General features: G+C 46.5%; 1 protein-coding gene across 2 annotated transcripts in view; it reads right to left on the reverse strand.

The window, feature by feature from the left end:
- Positions 1 to 10,000, reverse strand: part of SGK3 (serum/glucocorticoid regulated kinase family member 3) — a 3,149,190-nt gene that overhangs the window by 942,936 nt on the left and 2,196,254 nt on the right. The gene's annotated exons all lie outside the window — the stretch shown is intronic.

Consider the following 10,000-nt stretch of genomic DNA (forward strand, 5'->3'; position numbering starts at 1 on the left):
TGGAGATATGGGTGTTGTGGTGTCTCGCACCCAGAGCTGTCTGCGGGCAGTGGTTTGGCCTCCGGTCCTCCACCCGGCACCATGGGGATGAGGCCCTGTGAACATCAGTGCACAGGGGGTGAGGAGCCACAGGCCACGAGGCTCAGAGCAGAGCACTATTGTCAGTCCCTGGCACAGCGGGGGAGAGAGCCGGATGTGAGTGGCAAAACGCTCAGAGATGCTGGGACTATCCCCCTTGTGAGATTGAAAGCCCTATGTGGAGGGCAAAAGGTAGAACCGTCATCACGGAAATCTGGATGAGGGACCATCTGAGGCCTCGCGGCCCAGCAGAGTTCCACGAGGCCATGAAGGATCGGAGTAAGGTCCCCCTGAGAGGCTCGGAGAGCACGGTTGACACAGAATGATTGGGCAGCCTCCAGGAGATATTTAACCCGGGAAAAGAGCTCTCCCAACCAGGTTGAAGTGGAAGCCCGGAGGGGTCCCTCCCCATGGAAGTCTGGAAGGGAGAGAGGGGCAGAAATTGGCCAGGCTGGGAAAGCTCCCGCCTGGGTGTGGAGGGTCCAGGCCACAGCCCCCTCCAGGATGGAAGTCCAGAAGGGGGAGAGAGGTGGAATGTGGCCGAGGAGGGTGCGCCCCACCAGGGTGAGAGAATCCAGACCATCTACCCCCCCTCAAGGTGGAAGTCCTTAAGGTAGACACTGGCAAAAGGCTGCTGGGCCAGAAGAGCTCCTGCCCGGGTGGGAGTAGGCAGGCGGAGCCCCCCTGTGATAGAAGTCCTTGAGGGAGCTACCGGCAGGAATCTGCGGGATTCTGAGAGCTCCTGCCAGGCAGGGGGAAGGCATCCAACCTCACCCGGCACCTGACGACATCCTCGGAATATCGCAAAGTCCCTGGAACCCCTTTGGATGGGAAAGCAGGGGGGACACGGAAGTCCCAATGAGGGTGGGCCTGCCCCTCATCAGCAGAGGGGAGTTCCACAGGGCTGGTCGGGACCAGAGGGGGTCTATGTGAGATGGGGACCATGGTGCTCTGGACCGGAAAGGAGCATGTGCTCAGATGTCCCAATGGGGGCGGGTCTGCCCCTTGGAGGCTGAGGGAAGTTCAGGGCCAGCCAGGACCAGGAAGAGGTCCCCCTGAGAGGCTCCGAGAGCATGGGGACACGGCTTGGCCAGGCAGCCTCCAGGAGATCTGGGGGTGATGAGAATCCTGGTGCTCTGGACTAGAAAGGAGCGTGGGCTCGGAGGTCCTGATGAGGGCGGGCCAGCGCCAAGGTGAGTTCTATGTGGCCGGCTGGGACTGGAGGGAGGTCCCCCTCAGAGACTCCGAGGGCATGGGAACACAGAACAATTTGGCAGCCTTCAAGAGATATCTAACCTGGGAAAAGAGCCCTCCCGCCTTGGTGGAAGTGGAAGCCCGGAGGGGGTCCCTCCCCATGGAAGTCTGGAAGGGAGAGGGGCAGAAATCAGATGGGCTGGGAGTGCTCCCATCTGGGTGAGGGGGGTCCAGACCACAGCCCCCCTCCACATGTAAGTCCTTAAAGGAGCCACTGGCAGAAGGCCTTGGGGCCAGGAGCTCCTGCCCGGGTGAGAGGGGTCAGTTAGAGCCCACCCAATGTTGGAAGTCTTCGAGGGATCGACCGGTGGGAGTCCTCCTTACCTGGACAGCTACTGCCAGGCAGGGGATAGGCGTCTGACCTCACCCGGTACCCGACAGAATCCCCAAAATATCCCAAAGTTCCCAGAACCCCTCTGGATGGGAAAGCGGGGGGACGCGGAAGTCCCGATGAAAGAGTGCCACCCCCTCAGCGGCCAAGGGGAGTTCCACGGAGCCAGCTGGGACCAGAGGGAGGTCCCCTGAGAGGCTCCGAGGGCACAGGGACACGGCCCGGCCAGGCAGCCTCCAGGAGATCTGGGGAAGACTGGGACCATGGTGCTCTGGACCAGAAAGCAGCATGGGCTCAGAAGTCCCGATGAGGGCGGGCCTGCCCCTCGATGGCTAAGGGGAGTTCCACGTGGGCTGGCTGGGACCAGAGGGAGTTCCCCCTGAGAGGCAACGAGAGCATGGGGACACAGCCCAGCCAGGCAGCCTCCAGGAGATCTGGGGGAGATGAGGACCGTGGTAATAAGGACCTGAAAGGAGAGTGGGCTCAGAAGTCCTGATGGGAGCATACCTGCCCCTCAGTGGCCAAGAGGAGTTCCCCAGGGCCAGACAGGACCAGAGTGAGATCCCTTGAGGGGCTCCAAGGGCACAGGGACAATACATGGCCAGGTAGCCTCCAGGGGATATGTAACCCAGGGAAAGAGCCCTCCCGCCTGGGTGGAATCAGAAGTCTGGAGGGGGTCCCTCCCCATGGAAGTCCAGAAGGGAGAGGGGGCAGGCATCGGCCGAGCCGGGAGAGCTCCCGCCTGGGTGTGGGGGGTCCAGACCACAGCTGCCTCTGGGACAGAACTCCAGAAGGGGGAGAGAGGTGGGAAGTGGATGGGGAGGGAGTGCTCCCACCGGGGTGAGAGGGTCTGGACCACCCCCCCAGGTGGAAATCCTTAAGGGAGCCGCTGGAACAACTCCGCTTTGCCAGGAGAGCTCCTTCCCAGGTGAGAGGGGGCAGGCGGAGCCCCCCTGCAGTGGAAGTCCTCAGGGGAGTGACTGGCAGGAGTCTGTGGGACCCAGAGAGCTCCCACCGGGCATCGGGAAGGTGTCCAACCTCACCCGGTACCTGACATCATCCACAAAATATCGCAAATTCCCCAGAACCCCTCTGGACACTAAAGCAGTGGAATACAGAAGCCCTCATGAGAGCAGATCTAGCCCTCCACAGCAAAGGGGAGTTCCGTGAGGTCAGTCGCACCCCGCAGGTTTGTCCACCTGGTTGTCCTCCGGGCATGCACAATCTAGCATGATTTGGCAGCCTCCAGGAGTTAAGGGACAATGGGGTGTCCCATGGGGAGTGCGAGTCCAGGTCCCAGCCCTGGGGAGAACATCTTCCAGCAGGCACCCTCACAGTGGAGGCCAAGGCGCCTTTTCCCACCATCCATTGATCGATCGGGCTGACTGACTCCCATTGGCGGAGAGTCCCCTCGAAGTATCTCTGTGGGTCATGGCTGGCGGGTCAAGCTTCTCCTCCCCGGGAACGAGGTGCAGGTGGGGGGTGCGAAGCATTCTGCTCCCCTCGGTGGTGAAGTCAAGGCGAGACCGACAAGCCCCAGGCCAAGGCGAAGGGGTCCTGTCATGTGCCAGGCTGCCCTGCCCACTCCGGCGGGCACCTCCGAGCGCAGGAGCTTTGAGAGCTCTCTCCCTCACTCTCTGGTTCTGAGCACAGCAGCACTCCACACTGGCCCATGGCCCTGCGGGGTCATGGTCGCCGGTCCATGACCAGCACCCGGAGTGCCTCCTCTGTGGGGAGATGGACCCCTCCCATTGACAGAGGTGCGGGCTCCAGCCCCTCCTCAACTTGCCAAATACCATCCCAGCAGGCATCTAAGATCTGAAAATCATCTACTTCTAAAAGTAGATAAGCCCACCTTACCTGCTGGTCAACTCCTCTATTCCTTCACCGTCAACAAACTATGGAACTCACTTCCATCTTCTATAAGAAACACAGGCAGCACCACCAACTTCAAACAAATACTGAAAAATCATCTCAAGTCTTCCTGGCTATGTTCCTTCTCTATAACCTAAACTCTTCACTCTACTTATATGATTACTAAACTCCTATGTATTTTGCTGCTAGTGACTGATGGCACTTTCTCCATATTTATTTTTATCTTCACTTGTTGATACTGGTACAATAATACTGATTAATATATCTCTGTTTATACCACATTGAATTCTGCTTTAATGTATATTTTCTGTATATATTACTGTAATCAAACAAACTAGATTCATGCCTTTATGTATATATTCTGTATATGTTACTATATTTACTCATCTGTAACACTGTTTCTACTTCTGTACCAATTAATTTATATATTTTTTCTGTATCTATGTTCTCGTTGGAGCTTTTCTCCCCAGGCCTCCACTGAAAATGGGCTCTTTTAGGCCCAGTGGACTTTCCCGGTAAACAAATGCAATAAAATAAAATAAATAAATAAATAAAACCCACTACTGCACAGCTCTCAGACAACTCAACTGGCTGGAACTTCCCAACCTGTTAGCACTAAACCAACTTTCTTTTGCCATAAAATCAAATACAATCCCACAGACTGTCCAGCTCTTTCAAACCTAGTTCAACCTAACTCTAACTGTAGGCTCCTTAGGTCATCCAACAAATTAATGCTAAAAATTACACAGCCACACAACCATTACGGCAATTCCCACTACTCCTATAAATTAGTCAAGGAATGGAATCACCTACCTCAGCACATCCAAAAAAAATCCAACTTGTCCATATTTAAAACTACTCTGAAAGATTACCTAAATACTAAGTGGCTTTGCCCCTGTACTACTCCTGGTTAGTCTCCCTCACTACTACTGCTCATCCCTACATGAGACTTAATATTACTTCCATATCTTGCATGACTTGCAAACTATCTCTCTAATGTTCTTGTTGGGATATGATATCTTACTATATAGCTTCTACATTTTTGATTCGAATTGTCAGTTTTGCATACATTGTATAACTAAATTTTTCTCAATTATTTTGCATACTGTGTAAATACTTTGCTATGACCTTGTGTTACCCTGCATGAGCTCAGAAAATGCATTTTCATTATATTTGTTACTAAATACTTTTACTTTAAATTGTTTTTTTTTCTGGAGCTTTTCTCCCTGGGTCTCTGCTAAAAACAGGTTTCAAACCCAGTCAGACACTACTGGGTTAATGTAAATAAATAAATAAATAAAATCACAGATGATGAAAAATGCATTGCTAATAGCTCACAGGTGCCAGTGTACTGTTAAGTGCTGTATTCTGCACTGATTGCCTCGTGAAATGATTACATTCCTGCTTGCACTTAGTTACTCCTTCACTGAATGAAGAGTTCAGACATTTTGACAATCAGTTTACAAATTTACTTTTCACTAATCTGTCAGGTAGTAATAGTCAATGAAAATATTGTAAAAATGCTTTTTTCTTCTATCAGGATTTAGATAACAACTACTTTGATGGGGGAAATGGTGCTTCTCCAAATAGCAAACCATTACTGTCAAGAAACACTGATCACTGTAGTCAGCTCTAAGAATATATTGTCTGTCATGGTATATTTATTAAGTATATTGTGGAAATGAATCAGCAGTGGAATTGCTGATAGTACTATTTTATTACATGGTTTTATTTGTTCTGGCTGTCCCATTGCATATATTCTTATACAAGAACATTTGGATATTAGCAGGAGGCAACGATTAAGGTGTTTATAATCCTGAACACTATATCCATCTGCTACACATACAGTCTCTCTCTCTCTCTGGCAAAGTCAGTTGGTCACATGTGCATCCCATTCTCCAAAACATATTTGTGACCTGGCTCAAAATATTTATTATAATTGATATATTTAGAAATTCATAAGATGAATGCAATGCTGAGAAATGCATAATTGTACCCTTTGTGAAGTCAACCATCTCAGCTAATTACTGTGTTGATAATACCCAGTGGTCTGGGTACACACATAGACAGTAGCCTTAACTTCGACCATCACGTGGCCACAGTGGTGAGAAAATCCTTTTATGTTGCTCAATGTATAAGTAAGGGCATGGCATCTAGGTCCAAATGGGTCATTATCCTACTGTACTCTGCCCTTATCAGACCAGTTATAGAGTACAGTGCTCCCTTTGGTATGTACCTAACCAGACATATTCAGCAACTACAGCAACCTCAGAGGTTCCTTACAAAAAGAATACATGGCATAACCAACCTGCTTTATGCAGGGTGCCTTAAAGCCCTTTCCCTCTACTCAGTCTCCTACAGATTGCTGAGGGATGATCTATGCCTGGCTTACAAGGCATCCGCAAACCCCTCACTTATGAAGCTCCTACATATTTGCAAGTCAAAGAATACCAGAAATACAAGGTTTAGGGACCTGAATTTCATCTGTCACTTAAACAAAATGTTGGAGAGACAGCTGTGCATCCCAGAGACTGCCCCTCCAAAGGAACAGGCTTCTTATCCACATGAGGCTGAGTTCATATATTACCCAGTTTAAGTGCAACCTAGACCAGTGGATGGGAAATAGGAAATTTACACCAGCCCTGGCACCCCTTTCCTTTATGGACAGAAGCTGCTTATAAATGCCTGGTCATCCATGTCCTATTTGGATACAGGACATCATTATTGTTTTGGAAAAATGTGGCTGGCTTAGAAAGACCCCCACATCATTGGATTAGTAACAATCTATGAATCTATATCAGCTGTTTATGAAGTGATGATGTCCACATGATGGTGGGAATTCTACCATAGAATAGGCCATTTTCATACAAGTGCTTAGTTTTGGACAAAAGTAATTCTGTCATCACTTTGTAAGAAAAGAAGGCATTGTTCTTTAGTAAACAAGTTGCTTTTATGTTTCAGTGGGTAGTTAAGATATTTTGATAAACTAAATATGCAGCTCTGCTATTCTGAATTATACCATCTCTAAATAGTCTGACGGAGAGGGTTAATATTGAGCTGTATACTTCCTCTAGGACGGGGTTTGATTCCCTCAGCCCTCATTTGCCTACTGTGTGATCTTCAGCAAGTCACTTAACCAGACATTTTTACTGGGTCAGCCCTGAAAAGAGACTGTGTGTCCAGTGAACTTACATGATTAACAAATGGGTATTATTATTATTATTATTATTATTATTATTATTATTAAACTCTCATTTGATGAGTCAAGGTACTTTAATACCAGCAGTTGTTCCTACAGGAAGTCTCAGCACTGTTTGATGTAGTCATAAGTCCATGCATATCGCACTAGTCATTTATACATTCCAACAGGATGTCTTTTGATTCACCAAAAGCTGATCAGTAACTACTCCAGACAAACCAATGATAATACCTACAAGAGTGTAAGAGTAATTATTCTTTTATAAAGTAAATAATCTCATTTACATGACATAATTTGAGTCATCAGCAATTCATTTGTTTAATTAATCTAGGTGAATTGCCTAATGAATGCCTCTTAGAGCCTAGCAAATGTGATGAAATGCCATGACATGGTTGCCTCATTCTTAATAAGACAGTAGCAGTGAAGGTACCTGGAAATAAGGGCTGTTATTTATGCAGCATCTCATAATTCTCTTCGGGTACTTAAACTATATTAAGTTTTAGTTTTCTTTAACGTTTCTGTTATAAACTTGTATCTGGTCTTCATAAGAAATATATATCCAAGATTGTTATGGAGTTGATCGTAGAATTAATCAGACATGCACTCCTGCCCAGAATGTGGTACCCATTTTATATTTTATGTACCTTTGTCCTGAATGTGGTACCCATTTTATATTTTATGTACCTACTGGACAAAGGACATCTTGTACTGTTAAGTAAATATATTTTCTTGTCGAGGTCACGTATTAGGCAAACGAAGGTTGATGGAATCAAACCCTGTGATACAGTAAGTAGCTTGTTAACAGCTTACAGGAGAATAACCCATTTGTTCTTCTGCAACCCTGTATGGCCCACAAACTTGAACTTGGAGAATGTGTGGCCTTTCTTTTCCTGTACATGCCAAGGTATATATAGCCCTCGCTATACTTACCATGGAAACCTTTTAGAGGCAGATTGGGGACAGGTGGATGCCTCTCAGGTTTCTGCCTTAAGCATACTGCAACAGTTCCTCAGTGTTATGCTACCCCATGTGAATCAGCATATCTATTCTTCAATGTCACCACAGAACCAAATCACTGCCATCAGTGTCTTCTGTGGTCTGGCATACTTCCCTAAGGTGCTTGGTGCAATACATTGAACCCATATGGCAATTAGGGCCCTATGCATGTCATGGAGAAGAGGTTCCATAATAGGAAAAGTTACCATTCTGTCAACTGCAGGGTAGAACATAATGCAGCTTACTGTACCACCAGCATATCACCTCAGCATTCTGGTAGTACCCATGATTCCCATATATGGCATGCAAGTTCACTGCACTGCATCTTCCTGAATGCTCTGAAACCACATCAATACCTTATTGGCAAATGTGTATTAAATATGTTTGCGGCTCTAGAACTATTATTCTGTATACTGATTAAGGTTTAATGATTAGCCAGCCCATCTTGATGTGTGTCCTCCTCTCATTAGGTTTTTCAGGTGATGCAGCTACCTACTTGAATCATTGCTAATGATGCCAGTTCATTATCCCTAGGGAGCTGCAGAAGAGTGCTATAAAACCTTTCTATCCCAGACATGAATAATCGAGTGTGTGACCTGCTTATAGCCCAATTCTCTTGCCTGGTCAAGTCTGCAGCAGGGACCTTCAGTATGTCCTTGTTTCTGCATGCAGAATGTTTACTGCTCATTGCATTCTGATGATTCTGTATCAGTCTGTGTACCACTGCCACAACCACTGACAGATGAAATGACCAGTAGTAATGCAGACCCATCTATTGCATCTTGTGTTTGTTATGATAGTGATCGTGGTCAACCAAAAGCAGCAGCACAGTGTCCCCTAAGACAAGTTTGTGTATGCTACACAGCAGTGCAGATGAAGTGCAGTGCCTAGCCCACAACTATGAACCACAGCACTCACTAAGTGATAAGTGTAAATTCACTAAGACAATCCTTAGTGCATGCACTGTTACCTACTGCTATGCTATGTAGTGCATGGTCAGCTTGCATTGTAAATCAAGCATTCCTCCACACACCATACACAAATGTATATAGTTTATGTGGTCACAGCTATTATCATTTGCACAGTAGTAGATGGACAGAGACACAAATGCTAGACATATCAGTGGAGGAGAGGATTTTTAGAAAAAGTGGTCTTGGTTGTAAAGCAAAGCAAAGTACAATAGGGTAATCTATCATGCAAATGCAGGCTTAATACTTAATGATGAGATGTTGGCCTAATGAAGTTATTATCAACTATTATTTTGAAAAGTTATAGTTTCAGACTGGTAATTTCTGAGTACGCTATGTATTTTTTCTGCCTTAGCTGAAATGATTATTTTCTTTTTCTTTCGATCTGTACTGGCAGTATTTTTTTCAGCTTTTTAATTTAAGTGCTACTATTTGTATTTTCCTTCATAGATGTCATGCATTGTGTTAGGTCTCCTTCAGCTGTGTATGTTGACTGTGTAATTGTCCCTACCACTGTGTGGGGATGAAGAGAAGGTTGGAGTCAGAATTTGTGACACTGTGAGTGCTGGTAACATCTGTAGTGTATCATACACTCTCTCCCCTAATGATGTTGCTAGGATCAATTGCTGATGAGAACTTGATACTAGGTTGTTATAATGGGAAGTCCTACTAGATGCTGTTGAAGCCTTTGAAAGTGACTGGCTAGTGTTGCATGACCTTGAACTTGACTGACAGATCCTACAGTGTGATGTGGTAGTCTAATGGCATCTAGCTGGCTGAGTCACATAGGCTATGGATGCCTCATCTGCTTGAGGTGCTCACAGTGCATATACCCCTAATGGTAACCATAAATGCAAACCTGATCTCTGCCATGAGTAGTAGTGTCAACTATGAGTGCATGACAAATTGTTGCAAGGGTGTGAATAAAGTCTAACATGAATGTCGTATGAGTAACCAAACAGCAATTGATAATCATAATGGCTTTGTTTGTGGTCACCACTATTCCCACGTATTGCTGTATGTCTTCCATGCAATATCTAACCATCTCTACCTGCGTCTTAATGGCAGTAGCCTCTGCCTGAACAATTTTCAAACATATTTATTGTTTACAGAAAACACCTTATGTGTCTCTGGAGTTAGTTGTGATTGATGCCTTCATATGGCACCCCTGTGGACAGCCTGCACAGTTGGTATTTTAACCTATGACATTGCCAAGTCCTCTTCTAGAAATCCAACATGTGCACCTGAAAGAGGCATTGAGATTCAATGGGAGGCAACGCTTCTGGTTATAGCATTTGG

The sequence above is a fragment of the Protopterus annectens genome, chromosome 3.part1, assembly GCF_019279795.1.
Source record: "Protopterus annectens isolate FY-2018-M chromosome 3.part1, PAN1.0, whole genome shotgun sequence".
In the NCBI taxonomy this organism is placed as follows: Eukaryota; Metazoa; Chordata; order Ceratodontiformes; family Protopteridae; genus Protopterus; species Protopterus annectens.